Raw genomic sequence first — 18,999 nt, forward strand, 5'->3', positions numbered from 1 at the left:
TACTGTGTTCCATTCTGGGCACCACATTTTAAGAAGGACACTGTCGGGGCAGGTAAGTGGCACTGTGGATAAAGCACTGGCTTTGGATTCAGGAGGACCTAAGTTCAAATCCGGCCTCAGACACTTGATACTTACTAGCTGTGGGACACTGAGCAAGTCACTTAACCCCAATTGCCTCACCCAAAAAAAAAAAACCAAAAAAAGGACACTGTCAAACTAGATTGGCTACATAACAGAGCTAGCTTAATGTTGAACAGATTAAAGACCATGTCCTGTCAGGATCAATTGAAAGGAATTAGGAAAAAAAATAAATAAAAGAAAGGAATCAGGAAATGTTTAACCTTGGAGAAAGGAGAATGCAATGTGAGCATCATCACAATTATCAAATATCTATACCTTGGGCATGGAGAGGCATTAGATTTATTTTATTTTGTCTCGAAGAGAAGAAAGAGGAAAACTGTCGAAGAAGAGTTTCGTTAAATATATGGGAGCATTTCTGAACAATTAGAATTGGTCCAAAATGGGGTTGGCAGATTCAACAGGTAGTGAGTTTAATGTCCTAATTGTAATGATTCCCTTTTAAGTGATATTTAAGGAAGAAATTTATGTTTTTTTGGGTTTTTTTGCGGGGCAATGAGGGTTAAGTGACTTGCCCAGGGTCACACAGCTAGTAAGTGTCAAGTGTCTGAGGTTGGATTTGAACTCAGGTACTCCTGAATCTAGGGCCTGTGCTGCCCCCTAAGGAGGAAATTTATAAGGACATTAACTCAATTTAGAGTTTATAAAGCACCTTTTTTTTTTTAAACATAACCAAAACATAAAATAAGTAATTCAAGCATTTTATCCCCACTTTACAGATGAGAAAACTCAGGTTAGATTCAATGACTTGTCCAAAGTCATAGAGTTAGTAGAGTCAGAGCTATTAAATTAATACGGATTATCTTTTTTTTCCCCAAGACTAGCTTTTGTTCTGGTAAACCACACTGTTCTCCTTTTCTCAAGAAGATATCTTAGAGGTAGAGCTAGAAGGTACCCCTGGGGCCAGCTAGTTCAATCACCTTAATTTCCAAATGAACAAATTGAGAACCAGTGATGTTGAAGGACTTGCCTCAGGTCATGTAGGTAGTGAGAGTCAGAGGCATTGATTTAGATTTTTTCTCTGACTCCAGAACTAGTGTTCTTTCCACTATTACATATTATATTCAAGTTTATCTAGATATTTTTACATCCTTTTTAATTCAGAGATTCCATGATACTACAATTCTAATAGACTCTAAGAGCCTCTGTAAATAATCATATCTTCATAGAAATGGAATTATTTCACTTTAACAGTTAATTAGTCCTTATGGAAGAGTATAAAATTACATTAATAAGTGAAAGGCCAAATGAGTGAAGCATGTTCAATTTCAATATAGAAATCACTGCCCACTTAAGACACTTAAAGGACCCAGGACTGATCTCCCTAGAATAAAATGCTCCACTGCAAAGGATTTACTGAGTTTTATCTTCCCAAGACAACTGAGAAGTGAGTTTTGCTTCAATTACTTTCATTCTGTATTCACTTATCATTATATTGTTCTCTCTGGAGTCATGAAGACCTGAGTTCAATTTCTTCCTCAGACACTTACTAGCTCTATGATTCTAGGCAACTTATTTGACCTCTGTCTGTTTTGTTTTCCTGACTTTTAAAATGTGGATAAAAATGGAAGCTATCTTTGAGAGTTTCAGGCACTAAAGAGGATAAATAAATACGGATAAATTAAGATAATCTTTGCAAAGCACTTTATGAACCTTTAAGCCCTCCATAAATACTAGTTATTACTACTAAAGATGAAATATATTAAATTATAGTGAATTACAACATACATGATCTAATCACCTAACCATGTGCTAAATATCAATCTCAGTTCTGGGGGTGATGAAATTTAGGATTATGGTGATGACAATGGCAGTTATAGTGGTGATAAAATGGTATGAAACTTGTTGGGACTGTCACTTTGTTGTTGCTGTCGCTGTTGCTCATCCATTTTCAAAAAAGACCAATAACATTGCAGATGAGTGATGTCTCGACTTCTCCATGAATTGGATATAAATGAGACAGAGGTGCACAAATCTTTTTTTTTCTTTTTTCTTTTTTTCCTCAGGGCAATGGGGGTTAAGTGACTTGCCCAGGATCACCCAGCTAGTAAGTGTCAAATGTCTAAGGCCGGTCCTGAACTGAGGTCCTCCTGAATCCAGGGCCGATGCTTCATCCACTGTGCCACCTAGCCGCCCCTGGTGCACAAATCTTTAACCTCTCTCTTCCAGAGGTGTCAAATTCCAGTGGCAAGACAAAAGTCAGAATAACTGGTGATAGCTTGGGATGCAGTGGATGACCGTGGGCTCTTTGATGTCTTATCAAGGTGTAAGAACTCCCCAGAACTTGCTTTATCTACCTTCATGAACTTTGGAACAAATCGTTCTTCACTGCCCATTCTGTCAGGAGAAGCCTTCATATACTTGAGGTAGGCATTTCACTAATTCTCCAATAGGTTTAAAACCTGTTGACTACACTCAACGTGGTTTAGCTTATCTGCCAAAATAGCTTATTGGGGTATCACCCCTGAGCATGCTATACCTCTTGATATAGCATGAGACTTGGGTGACAAGTAAACACCAAAGATAGTAAGCACCCTTGAAAAGGGTTTGGTAGGGGGCAGCTAAGTGATACAGTGGATAAAGCACTGCCCCTGGATTCAGGAGGACCTGAGTTCAAATCTGGTCTCAGACACTTGACACTTACTAGTTGTGTGACCCTGAGCAAGTCATCTCACCCTTATTACCCAGCAAAGAAAAAAAAAAGGTTCGGCAAACCCTCTCAGCCAAAATGTTAGTCCTCCTTTAACACTTCATATACGCAACTTAGTTAATCAGTCAGCAGGGGAGTATATTGTGATCAACTACTAGTGCTAACAGTTCCTTGCTAAATTGGTTATCTGTTAAATTTGTTATTGTAAATTTGTTGGGGAGTGAGGATGGGACTATAGTAGGGGGAAGCATTTCTACTATAAACCGAGGCTATCTGCAAATAACTAGTTTGTTTCCTCTTCTATAACATTCTATCTTGGTGTTAAAAACATTTTCATCCATCCCTTACCAGCCAGTTAATTTGGGTGTGCGTGGGAATAACATAATGCTCAAATTTTTAATACACTAAATCTGCATTTTGATGTATAAGAACCCTTACCTCATGAAATATTTTCCTCTCTCAGTCATTTCTCTGTGTATTCATAGATTCAAATATGTATAATACTAATCCCATGGTTTATTACACCTAGAATAAGGTGGAAAGAGTACTAGTGTAAGCACACTTATAGAGACACCATTATCATTTATTTTCCTTTATTAACAGTCTCTTCAGTTCCCTTACGGGTCTTTGGGCCAAGAGTCTGGAAATCACACATACAAATGCACATACACATACACAGAAACACATTGCTCATGGAGAGGAATGAAGCAAAGAACCTTCATTTCTCTGTCATAAGATAATGGGATGAAAAAGGGAAAGGAGGAGGAAAGGTATTTCTTAAAGATCACCAACAGGCACACATGTAGGATAAATTCAGTATGCTATATCTCCATTTTCTTTTTTCTCTGTGGTTTAGATTATGGCTCTATTGATTCCTATATAATTTGGTTCTACTGTTTCAGCATCACATTTATGTGGTTTGGAAGAGGTAGTAGATTGGATTCAGGCCATTAGGCAAATGTTCACTGGATCAGAGGGATAAAAAGAACTATATTCAAAATGTTGACTAAAGATTTGACAGAAATCTGGAAAGAAAAGCCTAGTGGTTGTCACAAGGTTCTGTCTTTGGCTCTCTGCTATTCAATATTTTCCTCATTGCCTTGGATAAAATCACTAAAGGCATATTAATTAAATTTGCAGGTGGCATAAAACTGCAGAATGTAAGTAATTGAATGACAGATGATAGAATCAAGATTCAAAATTATCTCAGTAGTCTCCAACACTAGGACTAAGTCACCAAGAGGAAACATAGCAGGTATTAATATCAAGGTCCACATTTTGGTTCAAAGACACAGTTGCTAAAATAATTATACCAATGTCAGATTAATTTAATACACATAGAGTATGAATGTCATGGGAAATGGTAATACCATTGTACTCTGTCTTGGACAGAGAACATCTGAAAATGAGAGTTGTCATAAGAAAAGTATTGTATAAATATTAAAATTCTAGAGGAATGGTAAGTACTCTTATCATCATTATGTGAGAAAATTATTAATAATAGGGGTTTGGGGACTTCCAGGGCCCCTCTCCTGCTGAGAGAGCCTGGCCTGACCTTTCTTAAGGTCAGCCCAGAGTCAGGAACTTAGCTCACTCAAAACAACACCTACCTGACAACCTTGTTCCCACCAGAAGACCTGTCCTCTGGGCTCTGACATCAGTATGACTGAGCCAAACTGCCCTCAATTCCAGTGAACCAATAGATTTGAGTCATGCTAGCCAATTAGCTTTGAACAATGTGTATGGGAGGGCTCTGCTCCTCCTCTCAGCAAGCTTGCATAGATACTACCTCTCTTTTAGCAGGGGAATTGGATGAGTACAGAAGCAGCCCTGTAGCGTTCCCCATTTTCATTCTTCTCCAGGCTTTCCTATCTTTTCAAGACATGCATTCTCTCTTTACTAATATTTAATATCCTTTAATAAATGCTTAATGCCCCAAAACTGGTACAGTAGCCTCTCATTTCTAAGTACCAAATATATGATAAACCCCAGCTAATTTTCCCTACACTTGGGACAGCAATAGGGTGACCACATGTAGTTTTACTTGCCACAATTATCTTCTTATAGTTGCATGCAAAATGCTTGAGAACAGGGATTGCTTTTCAACTCTCTATTAAGATCATCTAGCACCATGTCTTCCAAATGGTTAATATTTACTAAATATTTATTGGATTGAATAGTCTTTGTCATAATCCTTCTCCTTTTTACCATCATTATCGTCATCATCATCACATGGTTTGCCTGAGGTCCTAGCAGGACAATAGAAAATTAGTGGCAAAAGAAAAGATGTAATGAAGTCTAACCCTTGGTCCCATGATGGAATTTATAGAAAATGTAAATTAAGCTTCATTTTACAAGTTTGTAGAGATGTGATGGAAAGTGATCATGATAGAAAAACACACATTCTTAGCTTTCATTGCCCCCTTCTGAGATTTTGAAGTTGAAAATAAAATCATTTCAACACTCATCCTACCCTTCCCGTAGACATATTTAGAACATGCGTCAGCAGTTTATTTATTTTTATTTATTTATTTATTTTTTTGCGGGGCAATGGGGGTTAAGTGACTTGCCCAGGGTCACACAGCTAGTAAGTGTCAAATGTCCGAGACCGGATTTGAACTCAGGTACTCCTGAATCCAGGGCCAGTGCTTTATCCACTGCGCCACCTAGCTGCCCCCTGTCAGCAGTTTATTGATTGTGGTAGAAGGGAGTCCAGGGTAATGAAAAGGGAGCTTCCATTCCAAGGGAAGAAATGTACATTTTCCAGAATCCTGATGTTATGTAGATAGATACATTTTGTTCAAATACTTGAGAGAATACAAGTATTTGGGCGGGGGGGGGGCGGTAATTTAGAAAGGACTGTTTCAGATTCTTGATTTAATGATCAGTTTCTTAAGGTTAAAAGAAGAAAAACATCACAGGCCCATTTCCCTTTCAAGAGGGAGATTAAATAATCTTGAATCAGTTTGATGTGAAGTTTGTGTTTGCATTTTTTATCTAATCAGCCAAACAAATATAATTAATTCAGACAGTTGCCTCTATGGCTTTGGTGCCCGGTAGGAGCTATATCATTACATATGCAAATGTGTTCCTAAAATAATGAGAATGTCATTATCACCCCTTATTCATTTAGGTGGTCACAGAGAGAACAGAAATACCATTTATTAGGGAAGTGACTTTTACCAACTACACAGAGAACATTAACTTCTTTTCCTGGATTGAAACACAAGCCTGGTTAAGTTCTTTTCTAATTACCAGGATATTTTGGGTGGGTCAATGTGTTACTGTCTAGGGAAAATTCGTTACTTTGGTGGATAGATACATACAGTCCCAACTGGATCAAAGGGCTAAAGTATTTAGTGCTGGAAAGGATCATGGAATTCCTTTGTTCAAAATCTATAATTTTTGCAAATGTGAAAATGGATGTCCATAATGCTTCAAATACTAAATAGTGTAGTTAACATTTGAGTCTTCACCTCTGACTCCAAATTCAGTGAATTTTCTCCTACAAGAAAGGGAATAATTGAATCAGACAATAATAAATTTAGACTCTGAATGGACCATAAACAGAACTAACTCCTTGTAGAAATGGGAAAACTGGGACACAATGCTGTTCATGAACTTGCCTGAGTCTCCCAAATAGTACCTAATAGAGCAGATATTGGAACCCATGTCCTTATACTATAAATTCAGCATTCATTTCAATGCACCAGGTTATCAATCCATTGTAATGTATATGTAAAAGTTCTAAGGAAATCCTTCCTTTCTTCCTTTCTTCCTTTCTTCTTTCCTTCCTTCCTTCCTTCCTTCCTTCCTTCCTTCCTTCCTTCCTTCCTTCCTTCCTTCCTTCCTTCCTTCCTTCCTTCCTTCCTTCCTTCCTTCCTTCCTTCCTTCCTTTCTTCCTTCCATATTTTTAAATTCACTTGAGAGTCTTTGTACAGTAAAAGCAAGCAGATATCAGCTACTTACCATATGCTGACTATTCTATGTATAAAAGACATAAGCACAAGCAATAATAAAGGCAATCCTTGCCCTCATGGAGTTTATCTTTGAATGAGGAACATAACACAAAAAAGGAGATATAAAGTGGTGAGGGAGCTCTTTTTGGTCAGGCATAGAGCAAAAAGACTTCCATTGGGGGGTATTGGCTGTACCACCTTGTAAATACAAAACATGTACCAGTCACTTGTTCTCCTTCCCCTCAGTCGCATCTGAAAAATGCAAAAAGTAATGTTTACAAGGGATAACTAGGTAGTACAGTGGATAGAAAACCCTGCCTGAAGTCAAGAAGATCAAGGTCAGATCTGGCTTGAGATACTTCCTAGGTGTGTGAGACTGGGGAAATTACATAACCCTGTTTCCTTCAGTTTTCCCATCTGAAAAATGAGCTGATGGAAATGGCAAACCAATCCTGTATCTTTGCCATGAAAACTCCACGTGGAGCCACAAAGAGTCAGATATGACAGCAAAAATGACTAAACAGCAACAATAATACTATTTATATGGTCATTCAAGTCAAGAGATCAAATGTGAAAAAAGATAAAAAATAATTTATTACTATCTGTTATGTATGCATATACTTATGCATATGCACATTTGTTTATAGATTTTAGTATGTATATGTATATATAGATATATGTCTATATCTGTAGGAATACATAAAGCTAGCAAAGCAGTTAAAATGCATTATTGGAGTCAGAAGATCTGAATTCAACTCCTCCCTCTGACTCTTCATAACTGTGCAACTTTGGACAATTCACTTAACCTGGCTCAGCCTCATTTTCCTCATCCAAAAAATGGGAATGATTTTAGACTTGTGAAGATCAAATTAGGCAGGTCACGCATGCATGTGTGCATACATAGATACACATAACATATAAACCCATGTGTGTAGATGTGTGTTTACAAACACATGTACACATATGTGCATAATTATTAAACACTTAGCTATATGTCTATAGATATATCCATATACTATATATGCATATTATATTTATATGTGACAAAATACAAATGCATACATATATACACATAAATACATATGTATGAAGAGCAGATTATGATAAAGTAGTTTACATCCCTTTTCACATTTAACCTTATAACTTTTTAAGGCCATATAAACATTATTTTCTACATTATTCACACATCTTATGTGTTATATATACAGTTTGTATACCCACAAAAGTATGTATTTTATGATATATATACATTATATATGCATACATACAAATGCAGGCATTCTATTATATATAAACACATATACAAGTATATATACACACATTATGCATATATACACAAATATATACATAGAAAGGAAGTAGTGTACTCTAACATTAAAATCAAGAAGTTCTGCTTCTGATACTTACTGGCTAGCTGATCATGAGCAAATTAGTTATGCTCTCAGTGCCTAAGAAACTTCTTGAGATTTTTAATAGTAGAAAATATAGTAAGTAATCTGCAATTTCAGCAGAAGTCATCACTGAAACCTATTCATAAAATCACAGGTCTAATTAAAAAATAGTCTATACTTTACATGGAGGCTGAGATTATTAAAGTTTAAACTGACCTGCTAGGTAAAGTATGAACAAACCTTGAGAAGTAACAGAGATAAGACCATTAGGTATGGCTGCTGCCTGATCTTAGCCAGGAGACAGAAATGATGTCATAAGTCAGGACCACAACACCATTTAAGCTTTCCCTACCCCCAAAGGGAATTTCTCATAATCAGGTGGTTACCCCATCTAAAGTCAATAAAAGCTTTTGCCTTTCTTCTGTTCAAAGAGATTAGTATCTCAGAGAGTCAAGTCTCTGAACCATCTCCCCTTGAGTGAAGTCTTTGACTTCTCTCTTGGTTCCTTTCACTAGTGCCCAAATAAAAGACTATTTTATTCTAATTGGATTTGTGTGTGAGAGGGTGTAATTATTTAAAGAGAATACTAAGAACCCCCAACACCTAATTTTCCCTGTGACATATTCATACATTCATGTAGGAATGTGCACATTTGCATATGCATTTATATAGATATGGACATGTGTACTTATATATGCATATATATTTCTGTCTATACATATATATGTAGACAATATGAAAATAGTATAGAGTGTGAGATGAAGAAGCTAAGAGCAGTTTTAATGGTCATTTACCTAGTTTATATGAGAGCAAAGACTTGACTTCCAGCTCCTTGATTCGAAAGCCGGTCTATTATACACTCTGCCACAGTTTCTTAAATAAATATCAATGTTCATCTCATTTTAAAGATGACTAAGACAAGTAGTTACCATCTCACGAGGATTTAGGGATTCGCAACCATCTTTAAAGGAACCGTGCCTTTCAACAAACTTTTTACCAATTCCCTTGCCAAATGAACCTGTACTTCAAGACCCAATGCCCAGACAATGCTGAAGAGCACTAGTCAGAAATAGATGATGATTCACAGTGGATATGATGTCCTTTTTAAACTCTTCCATCAAATACTTATGTGTTAGGTGGCAGATGTAAGGATGAAGGAATGATGCAACCTTCAAATATAGTTTTTTTTTTTTCCCACTGAAGCAAATAGAATAAATTTTTAATGTTTTGGGGAAAATTCAAAAGCAGACAACTGAGCACATGACCAATATAATGACAAGTTACACAGAAAACAGCTTAAAAATACTTAGAGAAATGTGGAATTACACAATTTCACAGCTGGAAAGGTGCCAACAATATCATCTAGTGAAACCAATGCCTATGTAGGAACTCATATCCAACTAGGGTCTGCTCGAAGACCTCTAGCATCTAGGAATTCTTGATCTCCCAAGGAAATCCATTCCAATAATTAAGTTGATCACCTCTTTCCTTTTTCTATTCCTCTGCATTCCCCCTCCCCTGCCCCTCAAAAAACTTAAAGCTGCCTCCAAGTAATTTTTTAGCCTTTGCTTCTTAGTATATCCTCTAGAACCAAGGGAACAAAGGGAAAAATACAAAAAAAAAAAAAAAAAAGATAATAGGCTCCCAACTGCCCAAGGGGATAAGGCCAAAGAGACTACTACTATTCAGTTCCTGTTGCTTTGGACAATTAAACAATAGGCCTTTTTTTTTTTCTTGGAATAAAAGAAGGATCTGCCCAAATATCAGAGGGTGAATGAGAAAGAGGAAAGAACAGTGAAAAGGGAGAATAGGGTAAAGTATTTCACAATTAAAAAATTATGGAACAGCTTTTACAATGGAGGGGAAAATGAGGGAGGTCGGATCATGTGCTTAAACCTTACTCCTAAGGGGGAAAAAAAAAAATTATGGCATAAATGAATCATGGAGCATAGTTAGGTGTGAGTGAGATTTTCCTCACCCCTTAAATATAAGTGATTTAACTGTGGTAATATTAGGTATAATATGAGCCAAATGGTTATGTTTAAGTATACTCTAGTTTCTTAAGTTATGCAACCTGTTTCTCTCTGTGCACGTTATATTTCTATCTTATCATTTCACGCACCATAACCGATGTCCCTTGCCTCTGTTTTAGCTGTTCAATATGGGTTATATACCAGCTTTGTTGTGATGTCCCTTGATCCCTTGTGGTTAAACCACAACACTAAAAATAGTATCTTCTAAGCTGAAGGAACCAATCGGCATAGAGATTCATGACAATGTTACTTTAGAAAGATAAGGTTTATAAAAATTGTTAGGCTGTGCCCCATTTCTGCAGAGATGGTAAGCTGCCAGCCAAGAAGCGGCACCTCTAAAGCTCATGTTTATGTTTTGTTTGATGCTGATTAGGTTTCAATATATCTTTTTCCATACCATTTGCGATTTTCTAAAGATGTACTGGCTCATCATCATCATCATCAGAACTTTTATAATGTTTTAAGCATTTATAAAATTATAAATCACTTTGCATATTTTATTCATTTGATCCTCACAGGAATGCTGGGAAATTATGATCCTCATTTTAAAGATGGGTAAACTGAGTCTGAGAGATTTTAAATGACTTGGCAAGTGTCACAAAAATAATGTCAGGGGTAGGGCTCAAGCTCTGGGATGTATGGCACTAGATTCAAACTTTCATCTGTTATGCTAACTAGCTAACTTTCATCAGCAATTTGTTCAATTCTCTATTTTCCCCTTCATCTATTTCTTTTATATATGTAAAACAGAGAGGGATATTGAAATCTCCTTCTACTATTATTTTACTGTATATGTCTTCTTGTAGATGTTTTGTTTCTTTTTTCCTTTATGAAGTTTGATGCCAAGGCATCAGAGTAAATTTAATATTGGCTTGCAGTCTATGAATCCTTTGAGTAAATGAAATTTCCTTTTTTTAATATTATGAGTGTGTCTTTTTTTCTCTTACCTAATTATGACTTCTGCATTTGTGCGTGTTTTTTTTTAATAAACCTGATGCATAGTGATTATTTTTCATACCCTCATTTCTGTTGGGGGGGTGTTTTTTATGTAAGTTTCTAATATGCAACAAAATATAGTTTTGTTTTCTTATCTATTCTGTCACTTTTTATTTTATGGTATTATTTAATTGATTTCTATCTCAAGTAATAAAAATTAAGTTTATATAGTCCTCTGTCTCTAAGGCTTTCTCTTAAAGTCAAGATTTTTTTCTCCTCTTATTCTATTAGCAAAGAACTTTGTCTCTGTAGTTATTTCAGTGTAATCTATTTTAAGGTGACCCTATTTCCACTGACATTTCTCCCCTCAAATTCAACTCCTCTCCTGTCTGTTACTCCTTTCCTATTCTTAAAGCTGCATTTAGTTTATTATTTAAGTTTTATTTCTTGTTTTTAATATAGTTGTTTAATATAGTTTTACTTTAATTTAATAGTAATTTAATTCTCTCCCATTTTTCTCTTGTTAATTAAACAAATAAAACATCTCATCTTATCTCCTTTAACTTTCTTTTTTAATTACTTTAAAATTTAAATTTCTACATATTTTTCAAAAAAACTTGATTCTTTTCTCCCATTCTGTTCATTTTTTTCTTCACTTTCTCTCTACTCTGAACTTTTACTCTTTGAATCAAGCTCTTTACAGTTTAGTTTTTCTTAATATCTGTATTCCTCATAAGATTTAAGATACTAATGTACCTACTGAAGGTCACTTCTCAATATTTTTTGCTATTATTTATTTAAAAAAACTATTTTATATTCTTTTTTTCTTCTGTTTTACCTCATCCTTAGAAATACCAGGTCTTGTAGGTACATGATAGAGAGGATATTGGCCCAGAGTAAGAATCTTCCTATGTTCCTGATTATACCACTCATTATTAAGTTTTATTCTCTCCATGGTCATTTGTCCATCTTTTGCCATGCCATCTCCTTTCTCTTTCTATGCCCTCAGACTCTTTTCTTTATATTAGTTGAATTTACACACTCTGGTTTCTTCTTCCGTTGCAAAATAAGTAACTTTTCTAGGCACAAAATCCCTCCAAATGATATCCATTATAAGGTATCCATTGTCCATTTATAGAATAAATATTTATTTGACTAAGTTTCAATATCTCCATTTGTCTTTTCTCCTTCAACTGTCTCCTCTTTCTGAGAAACTACAGAAGTTATTTCCCCTTCATTATTAACATTTGATTTTATTAAGGTACATCATATATTTCCCTCAATTTCTTCCTCCCCACTTCCCTTTTAGGCACTTTTCCTTTATGAAATTTAGTCCAGAAAAAAATATTGATTCTCCTATAGATGTTGTCAGGATACAGCCATAGTTTTCCAGTCCAGTTTCTCCACCATCATTTTATATTTTCCTTCTGCTTTCCTCTTTGTCTCCTTATGTACTTTCAGAAGCATTTAAAAAAAAAAAACAATATTCCAATTTATCTCCCTTTGTCTATCTGCTCCTCCACCAATTGATAAGGCAATAAATATGATGTCCATTTTGCATATGAATTCATAACAAAATATTTCTATAGTAACCATGTTCTGGGGGGTGGGAAGAGCAAGAAAAATAAACAAAGAAACATTATGCTTCCATCTGTACTCAGCCCTCATTGGTACTCTCTGAAGGTAGATTGCATTTTTTTATGAGAAGTTCTTTGTGATTGTGGTGGATCAGTGCAGTGATCAGAGTAGCCAAGTTGATTATCATTATAAAATTTATGTTATTACGCACAACATTCTTCTAGTTCTGCTCACTTTACTTTGTATCCCAGATTTTTTCTAAAATCATACCCTTCCTCATTTCTTACAATATAGTAGTATTTTGTCACAATCATACACCACAAAGTGTTCAGCTATTCCTGAGTTGACAAACATCCCTTCAGTTTCCAGTTCTTTGCTACCACAAAAAGAATTGCTCTGTGTATGTGTGTGTGTGTGCGCGCGCGTGTGCATGCCCATGCATGGGTATCCTTTTCCTTTGATCTCTTTAGAGTAGATACCTAATAGCCTTATTTCTAGGTAAAGGGGAATATAATTTTTTTTTTTTTTTTTTTTTTAGGCAATGGGGGTTAAGTGACTTGCCCAGAGTCACACAGCTAGTAAGTGTCAAGTGTCTGAGGCCGGATTTGAACTCAGGTACTCCTGAATCCAGGGCCGGTGCTTTAACCACTGCGCCATCTAGCTGCCCCCGGAATATAAAATTTTATAGCCTTTTGGGTAGAGTTCCAAATTGTTCTCCTGAATAGTTGGACTAGTTCAAAGTTCCACCAAGTGATCATTAGGGTAAAGTTTTTCCAACATCCACTTTAACAATCATCATTTTTAGAAGAAAAAAATCTTGATTACTTGTTATTTTGTTGTTGATGATGATGTCCTTACTTACTACATTTATTTACTCTTCAAGTAATCCTGTTTGTTGTTTATTTAAAAAGCAATTAATACAGGGCAGCTAGGTGGCACAGTGGATAGAGCACCGGCCCTGGAGTCAGGAGTACCTGAGTTCAAATCTGGCCTCAGACACTTAACACTTACTAGCTGTGTGACCCTGGGCAAGTCACTTAACCCCAATTGCCCCACACACACACACACACACAAAGAAATTAATTTTTTCAGGTTTAGATAGAGCACTGGGCCTGGAATCAGGGATCATTGAGTTACAATCTGGCCTCCTATATTTATTAGATTTTTAACCCTAGGGAGGTCACGTAAGCTCTGTCTATCTCAATTTCTTCATCTGTAAAGAAAGGATAATAATAATCACATACCTTTCAGAATTATTGGTCGTCAGAAGACATTAATTCTTGCCTGTATTTTCTAGTTGATGTATTATAGTGTAATATTATTAAAATTTATTTTATACTTAAATATCTTTCTTCTGGTTGTCTGCATAATTTGTTGGTTGTGATTGAAGTTGTTAAATTTAACCATGTTTCTTGGACTTTACAAAAGAGACTTTTTACTGTTTTTGCTTGTTTGTTAGTTTATTTTGTTTGCTTTTAGAAGCCAGTCTGTGGGGTTTTATTTATATTTTGTTTTCTGTTTTCAGTATTTCTGAGGAGTTTTCTTCTGGGAGACATTAAATCTTTACAGTATTGCTACAAATATTGTCTTCAAGATCAATGATTTTCTTAAATGGAAATCATTTTCGTTTAACACTGTTGCACTTTGCTTTTTTTCTTCCAGATAATACTTCACTTCACTTCTTTGCATTTGCATGCCAACACTGTAGATTCAAATTTATGTATTCTAGCACTTTCACCTGTGTGAAATCATGAATTTTTCTGCCACAAGTCTTAACTCTCTTTTGCACCATGTCAGAATATCCTGCTAGGATTCCATGCTATCTTCAGAATGCAGAGTTTTTTTTTTCTGTTTTATCAGGTATTGATACATTTCCCTTCTTTAGAAAAATAAGTTCAACACTGTCTGGGTTCATTTAGTTGATCTGGAGGCCATATTTAATTTTATTATTAATATTTTACAATTTTATCTGCTTTAGGTTCAGATCTTTAATTTTATTTTCCTCTTCCTGAGACTCTGAGTAATTTGAATTTTTATCTTTTGTTTTCTCCTATTACTTATATATTGATTCTTTTCCCTTTAATGTTGGTTTCCATAGGGCATAGATTTCAAAAACATATGAGCCACTTCCCATATTTGGCAAGTGATATTTTCAGTCTCTGACACATGCAACTTCTTAGAGAACAAAAGTGTCCTCAACTTTATGTTTATCTTTTACCTCATACTTTCCTTCAGTGGATTGCCCTCACACACATACACACACGACATTCACATGTATCCTGCTTTAGTTCTCTTTCTTCAATTCCCTGACTTGCTGCACAAAACACATAAATACAGCATTCCTTTCTAGGACAAACTTCTGTCTCTTAATTTTACAAAGCCGTAGGAGAGAGAATTGCAGTTGAATTCTGCTATAAACACATAGGTCTAATTATGTAATATTTCCCATCTGGTTATATATGGAGATGGGGATGAAGATGCTATATGAAAATGTTAGGGATTAGATACTAGCCCTCTCTACTGCTAGTTTATCTCTTTTTTTTACCATCATTTCAGTTACTGATATACTAGCAAATATAGTCAGTTGAAAATGCTTTATTTCTTGCATGCAATTTCTATTTTGGAGTGGTTTAAGAAGTTTAAGAGAGTGAGTATTGCAGAAAGTATCCAATCCTCTGCCTTCATGATGCAGAAGTCCACCTACTAACTACTTTTCAAAAGGTACCGTAGAAAGGATAAAAAAAAAAAAAGTCCTAAGGGGGAGGTAAATATGACTGAATTTGTGAAGAGGTATCTTTATTTTTAAACATATACCTTAAAACTTAGAATGAAAAAAAAATAAGCATTAACTACTTAGACTCCTCATTTAAAAGATAAGAAAAATAAAATGTAGGTTAAAATCACTTGATAATAAATGGCAGAACTGCCATTTGAAGTAAATTCTTTATAGTTCATGTTTCACTATACCATACTCTCTCACGTTAATCTGTTTCCATCTTTGGACAATTTTCTGTTTGTCCTAGCATTGTTGAGTTGCTAATTCATATAATTGTTATTATTAATTTGTAAAGGAACAGTCAGTTTATAATCTTTTATAAACCATTGATTCTGTGCTTGGTATAGGGCTAAGCCCTAGGAATAAAGAAAGGAAGAAAACTATCCTGCTCTCAATGAGTTTATTTTCAAATAGGAGAGGTATTATGCAAGTAACATTTACATGAGTGTTCTCTATATCTGTGTTTATGTCTATCTGTCTGCCTATCTAAATAGCTATAATCTATGTGTTTAGTGTAAACAGGAAGTAATCACAAAGGAAAGACAATGAAGGAGATGGGACATGTGGACAGAGAAACACAGGAAAGGTACCTGGTAATGTAACTTAACTCTTTCCCACATACACAAGTAGTCATATCATCAGAACACTCAGGGTTTTCATGAGGTTAACTAGTAGCTTTTAATAATCAACTCCAAGAGGCAGCTAGATGGCACAGTGGAGAAAGCCCTAGCCCTGGATTCAGGAGGACCTGAGTTCAAATCCAGTCTCAGACACTTGACACTTAAAAGCTGTGTGAACCTGGGCAAGTCACTTAATCCTCATTGCCCCACCAAAAAAAAAAATCAACTCCATAGGAAAAATTGAGAATAATAAAATGTTAGCCAAGACATTCTCTCTTAATTCTATTTATATTATTTTTTAAAAAGGATCTTTTTTGTATCTACAAAGATTAGCCCCAATGGATGGTAACTGTGATTCTCATGGAAATTATGTGATGGTATTCTCTATCCCTGAGTTCAACTGTACTGTGTCCCTTAGTGTAGTTACAGTAATGAATGCAGAATAATGAGATTAGAGTTTTGTGATCAAACTCAGTAAGTCTAATCAAGAAAAAAGGCACTGGAAGAGTGAATGACTTACTGATGAATGTAGTGAATTTAAATAAGGTCATAGATGTTCAACTCTGTGATCATTAGTGCCTGACATTTGTAAAGATGCTTACAAGACTTCTTGTAAGTTTCTCCTTCCTGTATGGTATATTACTCCTATAGTGAAATATGGTATACCCAAGCAGTCTATGTGAGTATAAAGCCTGTTTGACAGTGATAGCCAAGTAGAGAATAAAGCAGTCAAAGTACTAAGCTTTTGCTGATATGGGGACATCAAACTAATAGCTGCCAGGGATCAGTGAGAAACTTATACTAGAGAGAGAGAGAGAGAGAGAGAGAGAGAGATAAAATAGGTATATGTGTATATATAAACACATGCATATATACATATACATACTTACATGCATGCATGTGTCAATATGTATTTTATGTGATTATAGTTATGTGTACATATGTATATTTTATATGCAAGCATACAGATATATGTATACATGCATGCATACATACATACATACATGTAATTTGGGGGCAGCATCAAGTAGCTGAGAATAGGTGTGTCTTTTTGATAAGATCATTGACTCTGGCTTTTATATACAATTCTTTTCTATTCCTTAGATGCCACTGCCCAAAGGGAAAATCCAACTCAGATTCTTTGGGCACATGATTAAATGCACTAAACACCTCTAGGCAAGAAAAGAAAACACTCAAATGAAGAGGTAGATCAAGGACTACCTAACGTTATGGTGATTGCATTGGCACAACTCTCAGAAACACAATTTTCTCTCTTGTGCTAAACCCACTTAAAGTCCCACAGGCACAGCAGATTGAGAGTGGATCATTTTAAAATCACTTCAGTTCTGTAACTGTTAGATTCCTCTTTATAAAACTTTTTGAACAGTTCATAGCTAAATGAGATAGAATTGCTCACTATTGTCATAGTTCAAGGATGGAGAAGAACACTTTCTGTCATAAGGGAACAAGAGCTCTGAGAACTCCTTCTGGTCCCAAAGGAGCAGAGAACCTGAAGAGAACAATTAGTTTCAATCACAAAAGATCAGGGGCCCTTCCTGGGTAAGGATAACAGTGCTTATAAAGAGCAGTGACCACACCTTTCCTTTCCCCATATCACATTGCCTTGAGAGCACTAAAAATTTCCAAACCCTCAGAACTAGATCTTAAAACAATAGTCTGTAAAAGTCTGATGGTTCTGATTGACTCCTCTCTCAACCATGCCAGAAACAGAGCTTAATTTTACATGAATTCAAAATTAAGAAATGGGCTAGGAAAATTAGCAAGCAACAACAACAAAAAGAACATCACCATAAAATTCTACTATTGTGGCAGGGAGGATTTAGAAACAAAATCAGTAGATAATGAAACTAAAACAGCTACAAGCAAAGGCTCAAATTTAAAAAAAAAGGAGTTGGACACAAGCACAACAAAAATTCTTGGAAGTACTAATATTGTGGTTTCATAATCAAATATGAGTTGGAGAAAAATTAAGAGATAAGTAGGAAAATTATGATAATGCAGTTAATAACTTGGTCAAATGGGCATAAAAAAAACAGTGGATAAGATACAAACTTAAAAAACAAAACAAACTAACAAACAAAAATATAACCCATAAATGACCAAATATAAAAAGAGGTACAAAAACTCACTGAAGAAAATAAAACCATAAGAATTATAATTCATTAAGTGGAAGCTAATAGCTCCAGGACACATCAAGAAACAATAAAACAAAGGAAAAGGAATAAAAAAAAAATATCTCATAAGAAAAGATAGCTGATCTAAAAAAAAAAGACTGAGAGATAATTTAAGAGTTATTGTACTACCTAAAAGTCATGATCAAGGAAAGATTCTACATATCATATTTCAGGAAATTATACAGCATACTTACCCTGATGTACTAGAACCGAAGGGTAAAAAGGAAACCAAAATAGTCCACTTGAAACTACCTGATAAGAGCTCCTGAAATGAAAACTCTTAGGAGTGTTATGGCCAAATTCCAGAGTTCCCAATTGAAAGAGAATTAACTTCAAGCAGCCAGAAGGAAATTATTCAAATATTTTGGATGCACAGAAAGGATCACAAAGGATATAATAGCTATAAAGAGGCAGAAAGCCTGAATATGATATACTGAAAACCAAAAGATCTAGAATAATAACCAAGAATAACTTACCCAGAAAAACTGAATATAATCTTTCAAGGGAAAAAACCAAAAAAACAAAGATCACTTAGTGAAATTGAGGACTTTCAAGCATTCCTGTTGAAAAGACCAGAGTTGAATAGAAAATTTAACTTTCAAAGATAAGACTTGAGAGAAATATAACAATGAAAGAATTCATTAGAGACTTGAGGTTAAAGTGATTACATTTCTATATATGAATATGATACATGTAACTTCTAAAACTTCATTATTAGGGCAG

This window comes from Dromiciops gliroides, chromosome 2 (assembly GCF_019393635.1).
Source record: "Dromiciops gliroides isolate mDroGli1 chromosome 2, mDroGli1.pri, whole genome shotgun sequence".
In the NCBI taxonomy this organism is placed as follows: domain Eukaryota; kingdom Metazoa; phylum Chordata; class Mammalia; order Microbiotheria; family Microbiotheriidae; genus Dromiciops; species Dromiciops gliroides.